The following is a 22,628-nucleotide window of genomic DNA, read 5'->3' on the forward strand; positions in this document are numbered from 1 at the left end:
TTGCGCAACCGTCCTATTCAACGCAGAAACCACGGCGCAAAAGCTACTTTGACATTGAGACAAACACATGGACGGACGATGCACTTGTCAGTAATTCATTATAAGAAGGCACGCTGAATATAATACCTGCGGTGCACATGCCCGCACATGCGAGAAAAAACTGCCAAACACAGAGCGATTTGCCACAAGCAATACTAGATCAGATGCACAAAGTAAAGCAGCGTATCATGTGGCAGAAAAAATAACTGGAGTATAAAACTCGCCTCAAAGCTCCTTTTACATCAGTGTGTGTCATTCATACAGCTTTAATATTGTTTAATATAATAATTTACGGGGAGAATATATATACAATGGATATATTTACAGGGTAAGGCGCACAGCGCTGCAGCAATCGTTCAGGGGAGCGCGTGCACACCAGAAAAAACCACCCGTCGTCGTCGTCATCGTCCAAGCACCGACCACAGGATCGCCGCTCGTGACATTACCCGCCGGCGGCAGAAGCACCGTCCCGGTGCAATTAGGGCCCGGGCCGAGAGTGGTACGGTTTAAGACGCGAGACATGGACTATGTCACTCGCGATTGTTGCAGAGGCCGACGTAGGATTTAGCGGAGCGATTTCATAGGTCACATTAGTGACTTTGCGTACGACGCGGTAAGGGCCAGCATAACGGGAGAAGAGTTTTTCGCATAGGCCAACGCGACGTGACGGGAACCACAGCAAGACGGGCGAGCCCGGAGGGAAGTTCACCTCCCGGTGTCGGCGGTCATAGAGACATTTTTGTTTGACCTGTGAAGCCGACAAGCGATCGCGGGCAACCTGACGGGCGATGTCAGCACGGGCAAGAGCATCACGAGCATAGGCAGAGGATGTGTCTGCGTGAGCATGAAGTACATAGGTAATGGTGGGTCGTAGCCAAAGAGTAGATAAAAAGGTGAATAGCCAGCTGTGTCGTGACGAGAAGAGTTGTAGGCGAAGGTCACAAAAGGCAAGTTAATGTCCCAGTCTCGGTGGTCCTCAGACACGTACATAGCAAGCATATCTGTGAGAGTACGGTTGAGGCGTTCAGTAAGGCCGTTTGTCTGTGGATGGTACGCAGTGGTGAACTTGTGATTGGTCTTGCAAGAACGAAGAATGTCGTCGACCACTTTAGACAGAAAGCAGCGGCCGCGGTCCGTGATTAACTGACGAAGAGCACCGTGGCGCAGGATGACGTCGTGAAGAAGGAAATCGGCTACATCAGTAGCACAGCTGGTGGGAAGTGCTCGTGTAACAGCGTACCGCGTTGCGTAGTCAGTAGCGACTGCAACCCATCTATTGCCAGTGGTTGACATGGGAAAAGGCCCTAGAAGATCGAGTCCCACCCGGAAAAACGGTTCATCAGGGATGTAGAGGGGCTGAAGGCTGCCAGCAGGCAGTAGGGCAGGAGTCTTGCGTCGCTGGCAGTGGTCACAAGCCGCAACGTACTGTCGCACAGAACGGTAGAGACCAGGCCAAAAGAAGCGCCTACGGATGCGATCATACGTGCGTGACACGCCTAGGTGTCCGGCCGTCGGTGCATCGTGAAGCTGACGCAAAACAGTAGAGCGAAGATGCGCGGGGACAACAAGCAAGAGCTCAGCGCCGTCAGGCCGGGCGTTGTAGCGGTGTAAGGTGTCATTGCGGAGCGCAAACATCCGTAGGGAAGGGTCAGGGTGTGGCGAGTTGAGACCGTCTATAATAGGCCGCAAAGATGAGTCGCGGCGCTGTTCATCAGCTATGTGGACGAAGTCTGTAATGGCCAGAACAAAGGTGTCAGATTCATCTTCCAGTGTATCAGGGGGATCGACCGGGTATCGTGACAAGCAGTCAGCGTCTTGGTGAAGCCGTCCAGATTTGTAGAAAACAGAAAATGAGTACTCTTGCAAACGGAGTGCCCAACGGCCAAGGCGACCAGTGGGATCCTTGAGCGAGGAGAGCCAGCAAAGCGCATGGTGGTCTGTAATAACTGAAAAGTGCCTGCCATACAGGTACGGACGGAATTTTGCGATGGCCCAGACGAGTGCTAAGCACTCGCGTTCTGTGATAGAGTAATTTTGCTCCGATGGCGACAGAAGGCGGCTTGCATAGGCGACCACGTGGTGGAGGCCGTGCTGCTGTTGTGCAAGGACGGCGCCTATACCGTGGCCACTGGCGTCAGTACGAACGTCCGTGCTGGCTGACGGGTCGAAATGTGCTAGAACAGGTGGGTTCGTTAGGATGGCAACGAGCGATGAAAAGGCGTCCGCTTGGTCACGACCCCAAGTGAAAACGACGTCCTTCTTGAGTAGGCCAGTTAGAGGGCGGGCCACTTCCGCGAAGTTCTGGACAAAACGACGGAAGTATGAACACAGGCCAAGAAAACTGCGGACATACTTGGCCGACCGTGGAGTAGGGAACTGACTAACCGCGCGGACTTTGTCAGGGTCTGGCTGCACGCCTGCAGCGTCAACAAGGTGGCCGAGTACGCAGATTTGACGGTGCCCAAAGCGACATTTCGACGAGTTAAGCTGAAGACGAGCGCGGCGAAAAACATCAAGGACGGTGGACAGGCGAGTGAGATGGTTTTCAACGTAGTCGAAAAAACGATAACATCGTCCAGGTAGCAAAAGCATATGGACCACTTGATGCCTCGAAGAAGAGAGTCCATCATGCGCTCGAAAGTAGCAGGGGCGTTACATAGGCCAAAAGGCATCACTTTAAATTGATAGAGGCCATCAGGAGTCACGAAGGCGGTCTTCTCGCGGTCTTGGTCGTCCACAGCAATTTGCCAGTATCCTGAGCGCAGGTCGATGGAAGAGAAATATCTGGCGCCGTGCAAGCAGTCCAGTGCGTCTACAATACGCGGGAGAGGATACACATCCTTCTTGGTAATCTGGTTAAGGTGGCGGTAGTCTACACAGAATCTCCAGCTATTGTCCTTCTTTTTCACGAGTACGATGGGAGAGGCCCAAGGACTGCATGAGGGTTCAATTATGCCTTTGACCAGCATTTTCTCCACTTCCTGTTGGATGACAGCACGCTCCGGAGCTGACACACGGTAAGGCCGTCGGTGAATAGGACTCGCATCGCCGGTATGAATGCGATGGGTGACGACGGAAGTCTGGCCCAAAGGACGGTCGCCAAAGTCAAAGATATCCTGGTAGGAAACCAGCACGCGGCGAAGGGCAGCGGACTGTGCCGGAGCGAGGTCTCCTGATATCATGCGGGCGAAGTGGTCGCAGGACGAACCTGACTGCGATGACGGCGGTGAAAAATCCGGTGGAGGTTCTGTGGTCAGGGCAGAAACCGTGTGGCCGGCCAATGGGGTCAGATGAGCGAGTGATATGCCGCGAGGAAGAACTTGCGTCGAGTAGCCAAAATTGAGGATGGGAAAGGCGGTGCCGTTGTTTCTAACTGTCACTACCGTATAGGGTAGCGCGACGTTGCGTGTCATGGCAACCTCAGGAATAGGGCAGGCAACGTAGTCGCCGTCGGGTAGGGGCGGAAAGGCTGACAGCGGGACGTATATTGCGGCTTGCGGAGGCAGTCGAAGAAACTCGACGGAGCGTAGGCGGGGTGGGCCGGCATCAACGTTGTCGGGGCACGAAGGAAGTTCTAGCCGGAGAAGGCCCGCGGAGCAGTCGATAAGGGCAGCGTGTGTGGACAGAAAGTCGATTCCCAAGATGAGGTCATGGGGGCACTGTTCTAGAACAGCAAAAGAACAGATGTGTGGCGACCAGAAATAGTGATGCGTGCAGTGCACATTCCAAGTACGGCAGGTGTACTCCCGTCGGCTACTCGGACGGTAGGTGAAGTCGCGGGCGTCAGGACTTTCTGGAGGCGGCGCCGGAGGCTCGAGCTCATTACAGAAATCTGTGCGCCGGTATCAACAAGAGCGGTAACTGCCACACCATCAACCAGTACTTCAAGAAGGTTGCATCGGGTATAAGGGACAATCAGAGGATTTTCAGGCCGGGTCGTAAATGCAGCGTCACCTCCGGGGGCTGCACTGGCTAGTTTTCCGAGAGGCGGCCAAAGGGAGACCGAGAGTGGCGAGGTTGGGGCGAGCGGGACTGACGGCGCTGGGGCGATGGTGAGCGGATGATCCGGTTTTCCCCAGGAGGACGTTCAGCACTTGAGGCCTCAGGACGGGACGGGGCATATGGTGCATGGTCCGGGCGATTGTAAGTGTTTGGGCGATAGGACGTGGGCCAGCGGCTGCGGCAACGCCGGGCGATGTGTCCAATCCTAGAGCACGTGAAGCAGATGGCCCGGTCATCAGGTGTGCGCCAATCGGCTGGATTTCGATAACGTGGCCTGAAGGTCGTGTTCGGTCTTGCAGCAGCGACGACAGGGGCGACCGGGTTGGTAGCAGTATGACCGTTATCAAAGGTGGGTAAAATGTCCATATTCGCGACCTCTTGGCGAACCACGGCCTGAATTAGCGAAATCGGAGCCAGGTTGTTGCTTTGCATACCGTCATGAGGTGTAATGGTTGCCATGGCCTCGAGTTCTCGACGGACGATCCTGGTGACGTTTTCTGGAGCTTGCGCTTGCCGAAGCGTGGCGAAACCTTCGCAGGAGGACGTGGCAGCCGTATTAGGAAGTCGGTCGAAGCGGTGAGTGATACGTTGACTTTTGGCCAGCTCAAAACGACGACATTCAGCGATGACCGACTCCACCGTTGAGCAGTTCTTACACAGTAGCAGATTGAATGCGTCATCGGCTATGCCTTTTAATACGTGGCCCACTTTGTCCACTTCAGGCATGTCCTTGTCGACCTTGTTGCACAGAGACAACACGTCCTGAATATACGAGATGTACGGCTCCGTGGACGTCTGAGCACGAATTGCGAGCTCCTGCTTGGCCGCTAGTTGTCGTGCGATAGGTCTCCCAAATAGATCGCGTAATTTCTGCTTACAGACGTCCCAACTCGTCAGATCTGCCTCATGCGTCTCGAACCAGAGTAGCGCAGTGCCCCGCAAATAGAAGATGAGATTCGCCAGCATTATGGTTGGGTCCCACTTGTTAGTGCGGCTGACGCGCTCATACATTGCCAGCCATGCATCGACGTCCACGCCGCTGGTGCCGTTGAATGTCCCGGGATCACGAGGGTGCAAGAGAATGACCGGTGACGGGTCTTGCTCACACTGGGTCGCTTGGTCGGTCATTGTGGTGGCAGCAACGCGCCGTCCGCTGCGAAGATCCAGTTCCCGGTGTTGTAGCGAGCGTACCCCGCACCTCCACCAAAGATGTTACGGGGAGAATATATATACAATGGATATATTACAGGGTAAGGCGCACAGCGCTGCAGCAATCGTTCAGGGGAGCGCGTGCACACCAGAAAGAACCACCCGTCGTCGTCGTCATCGTTCACGCACCGACCACAGGATCGCCGCTCGTGACAATATGCAACAACCTCCTCATAAACGTTGCCTTCAGCATTCTCCATGCTGTTATCACCATTTTTCAAAATTTTCTACATCACTGGGGCGCGCAACTGGCCCAAAATCATGCGCCTCCATCGAATTCTGCTGCCCGTCCGCGGGAGCCCAGGCGCAATAGAGGGCCGCGTGCAGCGCGCGTAGCCGGCGGGCGAGGAGAATCGAGGAGGAAAGCGCGGCGGGGAGGAGAGTGTCGCTACTTTCAAGGCTCATTCACACCGGCGACTTGAGGAGGTCGCGCGACCATTTGCGACTCGCGAACAAAAGCGACCGAAGGCGACTGATGTTCACACCGGCAAGCCCGGCTGAGCGCGACCTGCAAGTCGCAATCCTGGACATTCTCGTTCTTCAGCGAGAATTCTAGGGATCTACGCAGTTAGCGCGCACTTCGCTGGCACTGTGTAAATTGGTTTCGCGTTCCGGCAACAGCCATGGATTTTGATTCGAGCGAACAGGAAGACGTCGTCCCTGTGCTGATGTGCTCCGCCGGGGTGTCAGCTGTGGCAGCGCGGAAGCCTCCGAAGAAAACGCGACGCTCGTGGGTGCGCCCGTGCCTCCGCTCGCGTGAAGTGACCGGCCACGCAAGCCGCCTCCTGCCCGAACTTTGTGCGCATGACAACGAGTATTATCGAGAGCAAGTTGTAATTTCTAGTTCGCATTGCGTGTATTCGGTGCATAATATTAAAGCAAAGCTGTTCACCCGCTGTTCACCTTTGGGTGGCGTGCTCATCCAACGAACGGCAGCTGGAAAAGGGTTTGTGTTGTGCTTTCTTTTCCTGCTGTTTAGCTTCCAGCGAATGCGACCGCGTACATTCGACACGTTGCTGCAACTGCTGCGTCCCAGAATAACAAGACAAGACACCAATTACCGGCCTGTAGCCTGGATATCGTGACGCGGACATTGCATTTGGCGTGGACGACGACACACATCACTTTCGGCGCGACGCTGATTTTTTGAGCAGCTTTGCGACCACTGTCGCGCGACTGAAAAAATCGCGCAGTGAGCGACTGGCCCAAAATGGTCGCTTTTCGAGAAAAGCGACCATTGCGACCATTTGCGACTGGTCGCTTTGCGACCAACTTGGTCGCGCGACCACTGTCAGTCGCCGGTGTGAATGAGCCTTCAAGATCAAGGGGTTTTATCACGGACATCTCGGACGCGGGGAAACGCGGACGCCGTCGGCAGCAGCGTTGCGCGTTATCTGAAAGGGCGCGGCGCACAGAAACACCTTATCTTATCGCCTCTCCGCAACCAGCGCGGCCTCTCATTGGTCGCTCCATCCACCCAGCGCGTGCCCTCTAATTGGTCGCCCTCCTTCCCCAGCACGCCTCTCCTCCTCTGCCGGTCAAGTGACCTGCCCTCCCCCAGCGCCGTTCTAATCCTCTCTTGTCACGTGACCTGCGTGACGCGGGACAGGCGGCGAAGGGTCGACTAAGAACAGCTCCGCTGTTAAAATTCACGCAGAAGCTCCTCTGGGAGTTGTCTAAGTATGTGTAAGCAATGCGCCACTTGCTCGTCTTCACGCATCCAGGTGTCATTATCAATGTTATGAAACTTGATCCGACTGGCATAAAAACACAGCGTTGCGGGGACACGAACTGTTGCGGACGGCGGCGCAAGGGGAATTGACGCAAGCAAACTACTGCAGGTGGCGGTGCCATTGGTGTGTTGATGATGTTCCGATCACTCTAAGCCGCTATCGCTGTTTAACGCCTTATCTATTCGCGTCGAACCATTACGAACCGTGATCAACCGTACTCCGGCTGCGATGGCGCGGGCGATATCTTCAAAGCGATCTGCGATGCGGACAGAGTGCGCCGAGTGCTGATAGCTTCGTGTGCGCTGTGGTCTCGGCGCTTAATTTCGCGTTGAAGCGAGAGGCAGCAGGGAAGGCGAATTCGCTTGCTGCTGCGGGCCCTATCTTGAAAGCGATCGTCTTACGTGACGGATGGGTTTCCTTGTTGGGTAGGCATAAAAATGCTTACGCATTTAAAAAGTTGTCGCAGTTTCACCTGAAAGGCGAAGCATCAATTGCGATAGCAAATTTGTAGAGCTATACGGAGTAATGATATTAGCTTTATCAGCTGTATAAACTTGGACATGCAGCAGCACCGGCAACACGCAGAACTATTGTCGACGCCGTCGGCCTTTTGCCCGCGTTCGCTCAAAATGCGTGCGGCGTTGGTGACTGTTGCCGGAGCCTCTGATATAAATAGGCACTTGGTGCCGCAGCTAAACGTCGCCTCCCTTTCCTTCCCCCTCCCGCCCCTCCCCCACGGCCTCTGCGCGTCGGAAGAAGGCGCGTTTGCTCTACATATATGGTGATTGTAAAGGAGGCAAGAGACGCTTACTTCTGCAGCCCGTAAGCGAGCACGGCGCAGAACGCGCGTTTCTTCGCCGTTCGTTCACATCCCCGTGAAAGCGCGCGCCCCTCGCGCCCTTTCACTCGCACATACAGCGTTTGGCGCGCGGCGACGATTTCATCTCCATTGACGTCATACGGAACCTCACGGCGACGGCGACGGCGACGGCTACGGTGACGGCGACGCCGACGGCAGAAATCTGCTTTTGAGTGTCCATATAATTGCTATCGCAATAAAACTGGCATAAGTATGGCGCATCGTCAACATTCACGCAACTACGTTAACACGGGTTTGTACAGCCGCGCTCAGAATATTTCGGAACACAAAAAAATGAGAATAAGTTAAATTTTGTCGCTGCTTCACCACAGAGTCAGGAATGTGATGATATTACGAGTAGTATCAACTATTGGAGTAGTATCAACCTGTGCCTAGGCGGTGATGAAATTTAGATTTTTACTCGCTTCTCTTCTTCTGATAACTTTGAGGAGGGTGTACATAAGACGAAATAAAGCAAAGCATTTGTATCACACAATGCAAAAATCTGGTTTTCATCTGGTACGGCAGTTGTTAATCTGCGGTAAGCTCGCCATTTATGTCATGAAATTCACTTCCAGGTGCACTGCATTGTGTCTCATCCAGGAAGCACAATGTTGGCTACTAGCTAGCTTGTACAGCTTGAGCAGGCTAGAAGTCACCTATAGTTAGACATCTTCAAGATGGCCAGCACTTGATGTTCTAAGCTATACGCACTAGTAATTGTGAAGACGTTTAGTTAGAAATAGATAGTAAAAAATTCGAGTGCCAGGCTAGCACTTCATGTCTCTAAGCCATTGTTTCTAGCCAGTGTGAAGACAATTCGAAAAAAGTTGTCGCAGTTTCACCTGAAAGGCGAAGCATCAATTGCGATAGCAAATTTGTAGAGAGCTATACGAAGTAATGATATTAGCTTTATCAGCTGTATAAACTTGGACATGCAGCAGCACCGGCAACACGCAGAACTAATGTCGACGCCGCCTGCGTTCGCACAAAATGCGTGCGGCGTTGCTGACTGTTGCCGGAGCCTCTGATATAAATAGGCACTTGGTGCCGCAGCTAAACGTCGCCTCCCTTCCCTCCCCCCCCCTCCCCCACGGCCTTTCGCGCGTCGGAAGAGGGCGCGTTTGCTCTACATATATGGTGATTGTAAAGGAGGAAAGAGACGCCTACTTCTGCAGCCCTTAGGGAGCACGGCACAGAACGCGCGTTTGTTCTCCGCCGTGCGTTCATTCCCAGTAAAAGCGCGCGCCCCTCGCGCCCTTTCACTCGTACATACAGCGTTCGGCGCGCGGCGACGATTCATCTCCATTGACGTCATACGGAACCTCACGGCGACGGCTACGGCGACGACGACGGCGACGCCGACGGCAGAAATCTGCTTTTGAGTGTCCATAAATTGCTATCGCAATAAAAGGCGAAACCTTGCACTAGGCCGCGCAAAGCTTAAGACACAGAGAAGCTGGCCGATTGATATCGAGCGGCTAGCCTCCAAGGCGTTCGGCGTCGCCAAGCAGCAGCGTTCTTGGCACTGCATCAAACTTGGTTAGCCTGCCTGCGTTTGTGGCATGCCAGGAGCGCTGTCGCTCGTAGGCGCCGACGCGTCCAGCGCTAGTAACGCGAAATGTCGCGAAAGAGAAGGTACCTCCGAAAATGATCGCTCGAGAATACCCTCCTACATGCGTAGTTAAGTTAAACCAAGTTAAGACCTAGCAGCAACCAAGTTAATACCTAGCAGTAGCAGCCTGTAAGACTTGAGGATCGACATTTTTGCTGTGCCTGAGCTTTGCGCGACCGAGTGCAAACTTACCCGCTTTTTTACCACGTTGTTTTATTTAATTAAGGCCGAACACCTTTCTTAATGAAATGGGGACGGAAAAGCTGCTAATTAGCTCAAGAAGTACCCTAATGAACCTTTAAGCAAGTATATTAAACCACTGGTTACAAGGGAGTTCGTCCTTGTTGGTGCATGTCGAGCTTATGTTGTTGCGCAAAAAATACTGCAACGAAAGTGTTGACAGGCGGACAGAGAAAGGCGCGCACGAACGAACGCTGGATTATAAATCCAATACTATAATAAAACACCGATGGTACTTGTCACCACGTTTGAAAATTGCAACAACATAAAAGACAGCGTTTGATTTCACAAAGTTTTTTTTTTCTTTTTCTATGCGAAACAATAGACACAGAATACCCTTAAACAACACATAAAAGATATATACTCGTATATTCCTCTAGATGTCCATTAACCATGAATATAGTGCGGCAGCAACTCTGAGCGCCGGCAGTTGCATAGACGAAAACGCACGGACGTGTCTTGCGGTTACCGCGTGTCACAGACCCCGGTGAACGAGGCGCAGACGCCGGACTAAATTCCAAAGCCGACATTATCAGCTTCCGAAATAATCCCACGAAAGCAAGACAATTAAGAGTGGGCCCTCTGGTGCGCCAGCGAACGCCGGTTGCTGTCCAAAGACCGAGTCAGAGCCCAGAGTTGTCAAAACACAACAAAATATATTCTTCACACAAGGCAGTTACACACACACTTGCACACTTAGGCTAGACACAACACAATACAAATTCAGATGGGTATTAACAATCACAGAAAATACGACAAGCACAAGAGTCCAACACGTAAAGTACAAAATAAATAGGAACACTAAGTGTCCAATCGTATTCACCGTGCTGGTGGTCTTGGAGTCAGACGATCTCGGCGTAACTTGGGAGCAAATCTCGAAGAAGGAACTTCTTCCGGAAATGCAGACGCTCGATGAACTCGTCGACTAGCTTGCCGGGAATCCCCTTCTTCCGCAGACGCTCGGTCTTCACGTTACATCACTTCACTGGCGGACTCAACTCCTGAATTCCTCACTGGACTCCTGGATTCCTAATGACAATGCTCGCACGGCGTTTATATAGCCGTCGACGGTCCTTCTCGAACATTCGATCGGAGTTGTGATTCCGTAGCACGGCCAAAGCTTGGGAAGCTTCTCTTTTCTCGTACCTTCGACCGCTGCTTTCGGAACATTCTCGAGGGGGGGTGATGATGACTCATGCTGTTCACGCACGCTCACGCTGTTGTTATCTCTCTCGGCTCGCCGGGTGAGAAGGAGTCTCGGACTCTCGGCGCGCGCGTGTGCTCTCTCCTCTCTCCGGTTAACGTCGCTTCGTCGAACCTCGTTCCAGACGTTTCGGCGCCGTTGTTAGCGTGGTTGCTTGAGGCGTATGCGCTCTCCCCCTCTGTTGAAGTTGCCGCGGGACCGGCGTGTTCTTTCGCTGGCTTGCGCGACACTCGGCGCGCGCTTTGATTACGCGCTCTTTTGTGACACTGCCCCCCACTTTAAGAATATTATGCAATAATATTCAAAAAAACACAAAAGAAGCGCGCACAAAAGTCCACTACACACGAGTCCGTAAGTCCATCATCAGTCCACCACAATTCACACATCACTTGCGATACTCGAATACAAACACAAGTCACACAAGTACGCTTGGACTACACATAACACATCGCTAGGGTAACTAGTACACTTATATTATACAATAATACATCTCTCACGTAACAGTTACACTTGTACTATACAAAAACATATCTCGCGTAACAAGGCAACCATTTGAAGTATAACATGTGCAACAATATACAAAACTATGACAGGGTAGCTTACAGAACACAAACAAACACAATGTCCATGATACATAAATAAAAACTCGGTGCACTCAATCAAAACGCTTTGCACCACGGATAATCGTCAACGGTTCTAAATTTGAACTTCCTGTCCTTGGTCTTTCTATAGTAGTGTTTAGCGTGGTCATGGGTCCCGGTCGGTTTTTTTCGGAAATTGCGCGGAAAGGAGCTGGGAAAGTTTTGCCTGAACCTTTGTTTGAGTTCGGTTGTCCGCTGCCACGGTGCTCTCGACGGCAGTGAATGGTTTTCCGCGAGCTTCTTCAATCGTCGAGGGTTCGATCTTCGACTCTTCTTCCAAAGGTTTCGGATCGTCTGGGGCGCGAACTCCCTCGACGTTTCCTATGATTAGGTCGTACAGTGGGTTGTCCATGCAAAGCGCAGTGACATTCCACTGTAATTGGGGTATCGACCTCAATGTTGGCTTCGGCAAGCTTCCTAACCGTACCGTCGATCAGGTAAACTAAAGTGGTTTCGCCCGTGAGCTCCTCGTCTTTTACTAAGTCCCTTCGCACGATCACTGTGCTGGTGCCGGAATCTCGTAACACCGTGACTTGCTTCCCTGCGATTTTCCCCGCAAGTACAGGCATTCCTTATCGGGAAATTCTGGGCGTTGTGTCATCACCGCATTAACGACCGGAATTCTTTTTCCGTCTTGGAGTTCTACAAAGCCGTCGTTTATGTTTTCTTCTTGATGTTTTGGAGGGGCATACACACAGGATGCTTGGGGAGTTTCTTCACTCCGTTGCGACATGAATCGGCTTTGTGCCCCGTTCGCCACATTTAAACATTTAACCTCATTGGTGCGCGGTAAAGTTGTACGACAACTGCTAGCATGGTGGCCAGTCGGTTACAAGATAACACCTCGGAACAGGCTTCGGAGGGTTTCTCCTTTCATCGGATGACCGGTTTCTTTGCAGCCTCTGGCTCCCTCTTTTCTGATCTTGGAGAGATTGGTGCCTCCCTGTGCTTCCAAAAATTGGTCTGCCAATTCCAACATATCTTGAAGCGTTTTAGCTTTCCTTTCTTTCAGATAGAGAGACAGGCTCGGGTGGCAACTGATGAGGAACTGCTCTTGATCAGAAGCTCTCTAAGCGCACCGTACTCCTGTGCAGTCTCTGAAAGTTCGGTCCACCTATCAAAATAGTGACTGAGCCGCGCGGCAAATTGCGTGGCGTCTCGCCATCGGCTGGCTTACCAGTCCTAAACTTATCTCGGAAGCCTTCTACGGTGAACCTAAATCTTTTCAGTAAAGCAGCTTTCACCCTTCCATAATTAGAGGGCATCGGTTGGCGTCAGCCTACCGTACACACTAAGTGCTTCGCCACTCAAACACGTGCTCAATGCAGTGGCCCATTGATCCTCTGGCCAATTCTGGCTTTTAGCAACTGTCTCAAATCTGTGCAAGTAAGCATCCAGATCATCTTTCTTTCATCGAATGCCACAAGCAGTTTGCTTGGGTTCAGACGGAAACTAGTTCTTCCCTTTCAGTGCTATCGACTCTTGCCTGGGCGGGAGCGTCTGTACGCTGCTGCAATCGAAGTCGTTCGAGTTCTAACTCATGCTGTCTCTGTCTTTCTCTCTCAGCTATTCAGCTTCTCTTTCTTCTCTGATCTGTCGCTCCTTTGCTTCTCTTCTTCTTTCGCTCCATGCCTCTCTTTCTTCTTTTATCTGTCGCTCTTTCGCTTCTCTTTCTTCTCTTCGCTCCATTCGCTCTCTTTCTCTTGGCCCTTTCGGCCGCTAGCCTTCTCTCTCTCTTTCTAGAGCTTCTTTTCCTTCTGGCTAACCCACTTCCGTAGTTCCGCTCCGGAAAGACCCATCTTCTCACCAAGGGCAACTAATTTCTCAAGATCCATAATGCCCTTCCAAAATCTAGCCGCGTGCAAAAAATATCTGCCTAGATTTCAACAATCGAACTGCTCTCTGCACACAAGTTAGCGAAACGTGGTGCAACACTCAAAATCGTTTACAATAGCAATGTAAACGACCCTAGGCTCTTTCTCCCTACTATGGACACACAATTTGCACCAGAAAGGTCCTGTCGCGGACGCCAGAAATATTGTCACAGACCCCGGTGAACGAGGCGCAGACGCCGGACTAAATTCAAAGCCGACTTATCAGCTTCCGAAAATAATCCCACGAAAGCAGGACAATTAAGAGTGGGCCCTCTGGTGCGCCAGCGAAACGCCGGTTGCTGTCCAAAGACCGAGTCAGAGCCCAGAGTTGTCAAAACACAACAAAATATATTCTTCACACAAGGCAGTTACACACACCTTGCACACTTAGGCGAGACACAACACATACAAATCAGATGGGTATTACAAGCACAGAAAAATAACGACAAGCACAAGAGGTCCAACACGTAAATACAAAATAAATAGAACACTAATGTCCAATCGTATTCACCGGCTGGTTGGTCTTGGAGGTCAGACGAGTCTCGGCGTAACTTGGGGGCAATCTCGAAGAAAGGAACTTCTTCCGGAAATGCAGACGCTCGATGAACTCGTCGACTACTTGCCGGGGAATCCCCTTCTTCCGCAGACGCTCGGTCTTCACGTTACATCACTTCACTGTGCGGACGCACTCCTGATTCCTCACTGGAACTCCTGGATTCCTAACTGACAATGCTCGCACGGCGTTTATATAGCCGCGACGGTCCTTCTCGAACATTCGATCGGAGTTGTGATTCCGTAGCACGGCCAAAGCTTGGGAAGCTTCTACTCTTTTCTCGTACCTTCGACCGCTGCTTTCGGAACATTCTCGAGGGGGGGTGATGATGACTCATGCTGTTCACGCACGCTCACGCTGTTGTTATCTCTCTCGGCTCGCCGGGTGAGAAGGAGTCCTCGGCGCGCGCGTGTGCTCTCTTCTCTCTCATCCGGTTAACGTCGCTTCGTCGAACCTCGTTCCAGACGTTTCGGCGCCGGTGTTAGCGTGGCTGCTTGAGGCGTATGCAGCTCTCCCCCTCTGTTGAAGTTGCCGCGGGCACCGGCGTGTTCTTTCGCGGGCCTTGCGCGACACTCGCGCGCGCTTGGATTACGCGCTCTTTTGTACACCGCGACGTCAACGTTTCTCCGCTCCCTGCAGGTCGCAGTGTAGCACTGTCGTCTGCGCGCTGTGGTCAGCGCTCTGAACATCAAAATTGGGCCTCAAAATTAGCGCCACGTAGGGTCCACCTCCGCAAAGAGGAGGAGGAGCAACAAACTTTTATTGAAAACAGCAGCTTATTTGGCTGGCCCTAGGCCTCCCAAGTGGGGACGTCGAGGTCTTGCCTCTTCGCCGCCTCGCAGGCTTGCTGTGTAGCCCAGTGTTGGTCGTCGAGGTGGGAGCTGCGCAGAGCGGCGTGCCATCTCGACGAGAGGGTCACAGTATTAATTGTCTGATATTGGTGTTTACATTCCCATAGCATGTGAGGAAGCGATGCAGCCTGAGTCTTAGAGATCTTGCAAGTGTTACTAGGGTAGGGTTACAGTGCATGGGATCAGCGTAATTTTTTCCATGAGATCCCGGTCGACGGCTGAGCGGAAGGACATGACTTGGATCGAGCTGTGTCTCAGATCGCCTTCAACCTTTTGACGGGTGCTAATAATGTTATTTCTCTCTCTCTCCAGGATGAGTGCCTGTCTGCAAGCTGGAAGGGGGGGGGGTTGGTCCGCAATAATGTTTTTTTGGGGGGTGGGGGGCGGGATCCTCCTGGGGGATGTTAGGCGGATGCTGGGCTGTGTGTATAAATTCCTGAGTGTAATCAGCACCACAAATAGATTGCGCGGAAACTGATTCTTCATACATTTGCTACGCGCACGTATTGAAGCGCGCATGTTCGCCGGTTCAAATTCGGTGCCGCATTGATAATATGCTGCGACTTGCAGCTCGCAAAGGGGGCGCACAATTTAAAATGTACATAAAGATCAAGTAAAAAAGAATGTATGCTGTTCAAAAAAAAAAAGAAAAACTGTCAGCTCTTCTAATGGGGGCAAGCGTGCAAGCTAAGCGAGCAGTCTCGCTCATACGGTCGGTGTGTGCTATCTACCTTCGAAATGTCGCATCGCGGCTCCCGGCCGATCTCGCCAGTAGCTGAGTGCTAGTACTAGGAGCAGCTTTGTAAAACAGGCACACGTTCGAGGGGATTCTACTTAACTGGTAACTATTTCATGTCAGAAACGAATTGTACCAATGCTGTTGCAGCCGTCAAAAAAAAAAAAAAAAGCGGCGAGAAACCTAAAGCCCCTTGATGTTAAAGTAGCGACACGCTTTGATCTACGCCGCCACACCCTCGCCGGCGCGGTCAACCTCCTCTTTTCTCCCCGCTTTCGCGGAGGCAGAGCATCCTCCACGCTGAATGGCTGCGGCGCGCGAGACTACCCGGTCAGGTGACACTGACGTCACGAAAACTGCGCGGAACTTGCTTTCGCGCGCCTTTGGTTTCTCCCGCTCGCCATGAGCAGTCCAAGTAGTGGTCGCCCTGCCGCTCTCCGAACGTGTGTTTCCCAAGTTTTTCCATCCTTTCGTAGGAATCTGAGCTTCGTTTTCAGTGAAAATGCCTTGCTGCTGCGCGTTTCAATGCAGCAGCAGGTCAGAGAAGGGCAAGCCTTATTCTATATCCCCCGAGGTGAACGGAATGTCGTGCGTCGGAAGCAGTGGCTCCATAACATCTGGAGAAGGGATTTCGCCCCTTCTAAGCACGCCGTTCTTTGCGAGACGAATGTTGCAGCTTTCCTCATATTTGCGGATGAAGGTTGCATGAGATTTTAATGCTCTTCGCATAGCCGGACTCTTCGTTCAGTTCATACAGAGCACCGATAACTGTGCATATAGTTTTTTTTTTCTTAAAGTGCGGCTCAAATTTTTGTTGACTCTTCGACCCGTGACAAAGCTTTTTTGTTTTCGCGCGTGCGTTAGTTTTCAAATGTATGTAATTTGTGAGTTAATGCCTGTAACTCATATTTGTAGTTGTGTGCGTGTGTGTGTGCGTGTTTGTGTATGTGCGTGTGTGTGGCGTGTATGTGTGTGCGTGTGCGTGTGTGTGTTTGCGTGTGATCCTTGCGCCTGATACTTGTGAAGCCAAGAGAACTATTTTACTCTTATTGCGTGCTTATTGTATCCTTGCAAAGTTTCAATACTGCGAGCATTTCTTTTTCTTTACGTACTTTATGTTGCGAAGGCATGAACCGCAATATATTGTAGATAAGTGGTATTATTATTATTCGCGCATGCTCATTAAGTACAAGCCACGCGCTTCTGATAATCTCCCTCATTCTGATTAACTTGCCATCTTGAAGTCTCTAAGTTAATTATCAAGTGCCAGTCTTAGCATTTCCGTGTAAGCAATCAGCCTTTTGTTGTTGTTGTTGTTTTTTTTGAGAGAGAGACTTAGGTTACTCCCAGAGGTGATGGAATGTAATTTCTCGTCGTTTCATAGTGTCGGAATACAGGGCGCTGTGTAAAGTTCTATGTTGGCTGTTTCGCAAACACAGCACGTATTTTGCACAGTGGCATTGGTACAAAGGCTTTTGGCCCACTCATTTTGGCGAATTCACTTTAAGTAAACTATCACATTTCTTCTTGGTTACCTTCTCTGAGCATTTTAAGAGCGAATATTGTGAACCAAATTCTAGTTTATCTCTAGCGCTGCTTATATTGCATGCACCCAATACACCTCCGCGTTACGGACTATCCAAGTGGCGACGTAGAGGTAAACAGCTCAGCCACTGCTTGGTACTCATTTTTTCGGAGCGCTTCTGCTTCTATTTATCGAAGCGTCCTCAAAAAAAAAAATGTCACGACGTTCTATCGGAAACGTACTTTTCATGACAGTTTCACAAGGGATAATTCCCATACAACGCTTGAAAGGGCCGAATAAACAAGCGCGCGCATTGATTCTAATGCGGCTGCAGCGAGCCACTGGAGGGTTCAGCGCCGCGCCGGCCCGGTGAGGGGGAGAAATCCGAGGAGAATTGAGGAGGAAAGCGCGCGCGGGGGGAGAGTGTCGCTACTTTCTAACATCAAGGGGCTTTAGAGAAACCGGCTCGCCAGCGCCGCTCTGTGGAGGGAACGTCAGAGAACGTCAGATGCCGGGCGCGCTGTCATTGGCTGCGGCCAAACGACGGTGCGGTTGTCGGAACGCGAAGGCAGCGGCCGCAACTGTCACTCAGCCGAGACGCGCTCGCCCAGAGGCGGCGACGTGACGCAGCAGGCCGCACCTTTTTTATGTAAAAGAGCCACGAATGGATTGATCAACTCCGGGCTGTCCAGAAGGCCCAGGATCCGGCGGTGAGGCTTGGCCTTCCCGTCCCAACGCGGGAGCGGCCCGCACTCTTGCCTCTATGAAACGGGGTGAAGATTCTTCCGGACATCAATAATTTTACTACCTAGCGGCCGTGCCACTGCCAGCGCAGAGAGAATATTGAAACGTGCGAGGAGAGTTCGGTTGAAGAGAGGAACGAAGCTGGGCTGGATCGGGTGCGGAACTGTGGACTGTTTTCGCTGAGCGATACCTTGGCATTAATAATCTTGTAAATAACGCGATCCATCGTTTTGAAGTCGCCTTGAAGAAACAAGCAATCCACTCCCGATTATTCGTAATAGAGCACTTCTTTTCATTTCAGGTGAGTCGAGCGGGCAGCCTTCATGGAGAGCATTGAGGCTCACTCTACAAAATATTGGCACTCGTAGGGCAGACTTTTCGCATATGTGGGGTAATCGGCACTTCTAATAAGGACTTCAATATTCAACCCTAATGTGCAACTATAAAACGCGTTATTTACGGCCTGATTAGAGTCACTGTCGCGCGTACAAACGCGGCTGTGGAAGCACTTCTCCTCCTGAACGGCTGTACCCCAGTGGCGCCAGAGCGGGCGCGAGGATAACTAGGCCAGACGCCGTTTCGGCGCCACGCAACGGGCCGCACCTTTTTATTGCGATAGCAATTATATGGACACTCCAAAGGAGATTTCTGCCCTCGGCGTCGCCGTCGCCGTCGCCGTTGCCGTGAGGTTCCGTATGACGTCAATGAAGATGAAATCGTCGCCGCGCGCCCGCCGAACGCTGTATGTGCGAGTCAAAGGCGCGAGGGATGCGCTCTTTCACGGGGAGTGAACCCACGGCGGAGAACAAACGCGCGTTCTGCGCCGTGCTTCCTTAAGGGCTGCAGAAGTAGGCTTCTTTTCCTCCTTTACAATTACCATATATGTAGAGCAAACGCGCCTTCTTCCTACGCGCGAAAGGCGGTGGCGGGGGGGGGGGGGGGGGGGGAGGGAGGGAAGGGAGGTGACTTTTAGCTGCGGCACCAAGTGCTATTATAAATATCAGAGGCTCCGGCAACAGTCAGCAACGACGCACGCATTTTGTGCGAACGCGGGCAAAACCCCGACGGCGTCGACATTAGTTCTGCGTGTTGCCGGTGCTGCTGCATGTCGAAGTTTATACAGCTGATAAAGCTAAAATCATTACTCCGTATAGCTCTCTACAAATTTGCTATCGCAATTGATGCTTCGCGTTTCAGGTGAAACTGCGACCACTTTTTTTTTATCCAGCGGCCGTGGTTCTTACTTTGGATTTGAACATGGATGGGGCTGGCGCGCACGCCGAGCCCCACTACCAAAAATTACATGTCCATCTGCCCCGGTTTGGGGTAGTGGCGCGCTTCAGCCAACCGCAGTGCAATGGTTAGCCTCGGCACGGAGCCCCGACCTAAATGATCATCAGGCCCGACACCAGGTAAGTATGCAGAATAACCCACCGGGATGGCAGCCTATTTCAAAAGACCCTACATGTGGCACCGGTTGCGAAGAGTGCATCGCGTCTAATACTGGATGTATTCTAAATTCCAAAACCATACAAAACCAGTTTTACGACACAGAAGCCTTGTACCTAAAAACCTGTTATATATAAAAACCTGTTTTCATATCGTCGAAATTTATTTCTAGCTTTTGACTAACATGGCGGAAATCAAGAATAAAGGGTACAACAATATCGCGTGTCGGTTTGCGTTACTTTCTTCAGATTATCTGTGTCGCGCATGCAAAAATATAATAATAATAATAATATAATAATATAATATAATAACTGTCAGCCCTGCCACTGGGGTGGAGATGGAAGACCAGCGAAGCTGTACTACGGTGGTAATTATGTATTTCCAACAATCACTATTAAAGATGTGATGGTGTATTTGGTTATTTGAACTATAAAGAATGCGAAATATATATGATCCGGTGTTGTTTATTTACTAATGACCACAGGGACCATGGCCTTATGGTCGCTACGGTACACCGCCATAGGGTGTACGGCAAAGGTTGGAACGTTCTTCATAAACACGTCACCAACGCCGCGCGCGTTCGGTGCGAACGCGGGCAAGACGCCGCCGCTGTCGACAATTCTGCGCGTTGCTGACGTGCGCTGTCAAAACGTTGTCGTGAGCAAGCGCGGCTGAGCAGCAGCGGGCGAAGGTTCATGCGGTTTATCGCTTCAACGGAAACTGAGCGGCGAAAGCACAGTGCATACAAAGTAGGAGCCGTGTTGCAGATCGCTTTCAAGATACGGTGAGCGCGATCGCCCGTCACCACGCAAATTACAAGTACGCAGTTAATTGCTCGCAGAGCAAAAGCCCCGCCCCGTCCCCTCCCGCGCTGCCTTCCCGCTTTCCTCCTCTCACGTGGGTGATTGAGTCGCCATTTCCCCTTTCGCCCGGTCGCCAAATACGCATTTGGTGCCGCAGCTAAATCTCGCCTCCCCTCCCTCTCCCCTCCCCCTGCCTCTCGCGCGACGGTAGAAGTCGCGTTTGTTCTCCACAAAGTGGGCGCTGCGGCTGAACCAGGCCGCAGCAACGTCCGTGCTCCTGTATGCCCTTCCATTGGTCAACCTCACACCGGCCAGGAGAGAGCAGCTGGAGGGTCTGCACAGAGGTGCTATTAGGAGCATCCTGGGGCTCCCAAAGCATTCACCAGTCGCTGCAACACTGGCTGGTGAATGGCTGCTCTTGCTGAGGATGCTCGAACGTGCCCTGGGACACATTGACCACCTCCATCGTGCTCCGAATGGCGGAGTCCTGCTGGCTAGACTTCGCAGCCAGCCGTCCTCACTGATGGGAAGTCTGTGCCTGCTGTACGAGCAGGTGATCATGGACCACCCTGTGACAATCGCGCTGCCTCCACCACGCAATCGACCAGCAGACGTCCACCTCTCGCTCAATGATCGACTAAACGACAGACACCAGCTGCAGCACTGTAACAGCCTGCAGCCTGCAAACTCCACGAGGAGCTGCAAGGAAGGTCTGGTCTACACTGATGATTAGTCCTGGCTAACGGATCGCCGCTGCAGCCTGCACCATCCCGGCTAGTGCGGTCAACAGACAATGTCGGATCCCCTTCGCCGCGAGCTCCACCGTGCAGAACTGGCGGGCTCCACCTAGCCCGCCGATGTCCTGGCTGTGGACCCTCCTGGGCAACCAGTGGCAGTGCTCTGCGACTCGAAGCTAGCGCTCCTGAGCCTCATCAACCACCGTCCGACGGGCTTACGGGGGCCTTGCTCAGCTTCTAAGTTCTCTGCATTGGCTGCTGCGGGGGTCACCATCTTGTTTCACTGGCTACCTTCCCATGTGGGAATAGCCGGTAACGAAGAAGCGGACACCGTCACCAAAACTGCCCACCATCCTGAAGTGCCACTCATCCGAGCAGTCGCTTCCTCTGATTTTTTGAGGCAGCGCCTGAAAAAACTGCTCGCAACCGTTCACCCCGATGCCAGAGTGGAAAACGGCAAGGGTTCCAGGCTACTTCCAGAGGGTGGCCTGACCAGGAGGGAACGTGCAAAGTTGCTTCGACTGCGCACCGGCTGTGTCTGGATGGCGGCGCGGCTGCACGCCAAGAGATGCTCCAGCTCCCCGGCCTGCGAACCTTGCGGCGACCCTGATATCCTCGAGCACCTTCTCTGTGCTTGCCCAGCGCTGGCACAGGACCGCTCAAAAGTCATGACTGCCTACAGACAACAGGGTCTACCTGCTGCGACAACCAACGACCTCCTGTTCCCGTCGCCTCTCCACCTCCGAGCTCTCCATAGCCTCTTGGAGTTTGTGGAGTCGAACGAGATCACTGCCCATCGCTTAGCGCTCGCCCCCAGCAGGCCATCGCCTTCATCACCGGCCTCCTCCATGATCGGATGAGACAAGTGCTGCTTCTCCTTCTCTTCCCTTCCTAACATCCTTATCTCCTACTTACCCTTCCCCTGACGCTGCGCCGTGCTCCCTATTGGGCAGCAGAAATGGGCGTCATTTTCATTAATGAATCACTACTACTACTTGCCCTCCGCGTGCGTTCGCTGCCCGTGAATGCGCGCGTTCCTCGCGCGCTTTTAGTCGCACATACAACACACGGCCAATGAGAGTTTTATTGCGATAGCAATTATATGGACACTCAAAAGCAGATTTCTGCCGTCGCCGTCGCCGTCGCCGTGAGGTTCCGTATGACGTCAATGGAGATGAAATCGTGACCGCGCGCCGCCGAACGCTGTATGTGCGAGTGAAAGGGAGCGAGGGACGCGCTCTTTCACGGGGAGTGAACGCACGGCGGAGAACAAACGCGCGTTCCGCGCCGTGCTTGCTTAAGGGCTGCAGAAGTAGGCGTCTATTTCCTTCTTTACAATCACCATATATGTGGAGCAAACGCGCCTTCTTCCGATGCGCGAGAGGCCGTGGGGAGGGAAGGAAGGGGAGGGAAGGGAGGCGACGTTTAGCTGCGGCACCAAGTGCCTATTTATATCAGAGGCTCCGGCAACAGTCACCAACGCCGCATGCATTTTGAGCGAACGCGGGCAAAACACCGACGGCGTCGACAACAGTTCTGCGCGTTGCCGGTGCTGCTGCATGTCCAAGTTTATACAGCTGATAAAGCTAGTATCATTACTCCGTATAGCTCTCTACAAATTTGCTATCGCAATTGATGCTTCACCTTTCAGGTGAAACTGCGACAACTTTTTTTCTACACGCGGACACGACCATCGGAGAATGAGCCCTCAACAGGTTCGCTGTAAAACATACTCGTAGTTGTGCATTAAAATTGTTTTGAAGTGAAGATATGTAAGCATGCGAAAAGATTAGACAGATTTATTCAAGCGCAGC

At 52.2% G+C, this 22,628-nt stretch overlaps 1 protein-coding gene and 1 non-coding gene across 2 annotated transcripts in view; both read right to left on the reverse strand.

The window, feature by feature from the left end:
- Positions 1-10,957, reverse strand: part of LOC125947374 (uncharacterized) — an 84,502-nt gene extending 73,545 nt beyond the window's left edge. Inside the window, exon 1 of the mRNA XM_049671959.1 lies at positions 10,844-10,957. The gene's annotated coding sequence lies outside the window, so the exon portion shown is untranslated. The remainder of the gene's footprint in view (positions 1-10,843) is intronic.
- Positions 10,958-19,086: 8,129 nt separating this feature from the next.
- LOC119462951 (U1 spliceosomal RNA) lies at positions 19,087-19,245 on the reverse strand. The gene has a single exon (XR_005194308.1). It is a non-coding gene; the product is annotated as a U1 spliceosomal RNA (small nuclear RNA).
- Between the last annotated feature and the right edge of the window lie 3,383 nt (positions 19,246-22,628).

The sequence above is a fragment of the Dermacentor silvarum genome, chromosome 8 (genome assembly GCF_013339745.2).
Source record: "Dermacentor silvarum isolate Dsil-2018 chromosome 8, BIME_Dsil_1.4, whole genome shotgun sequence".
Lineage (NCBI taxonomy): Eukaryota > Metazoa > Arthropoda > Arachnida > Ixodida > Ixodidae > Dermacentor > Dermacentor silvarum.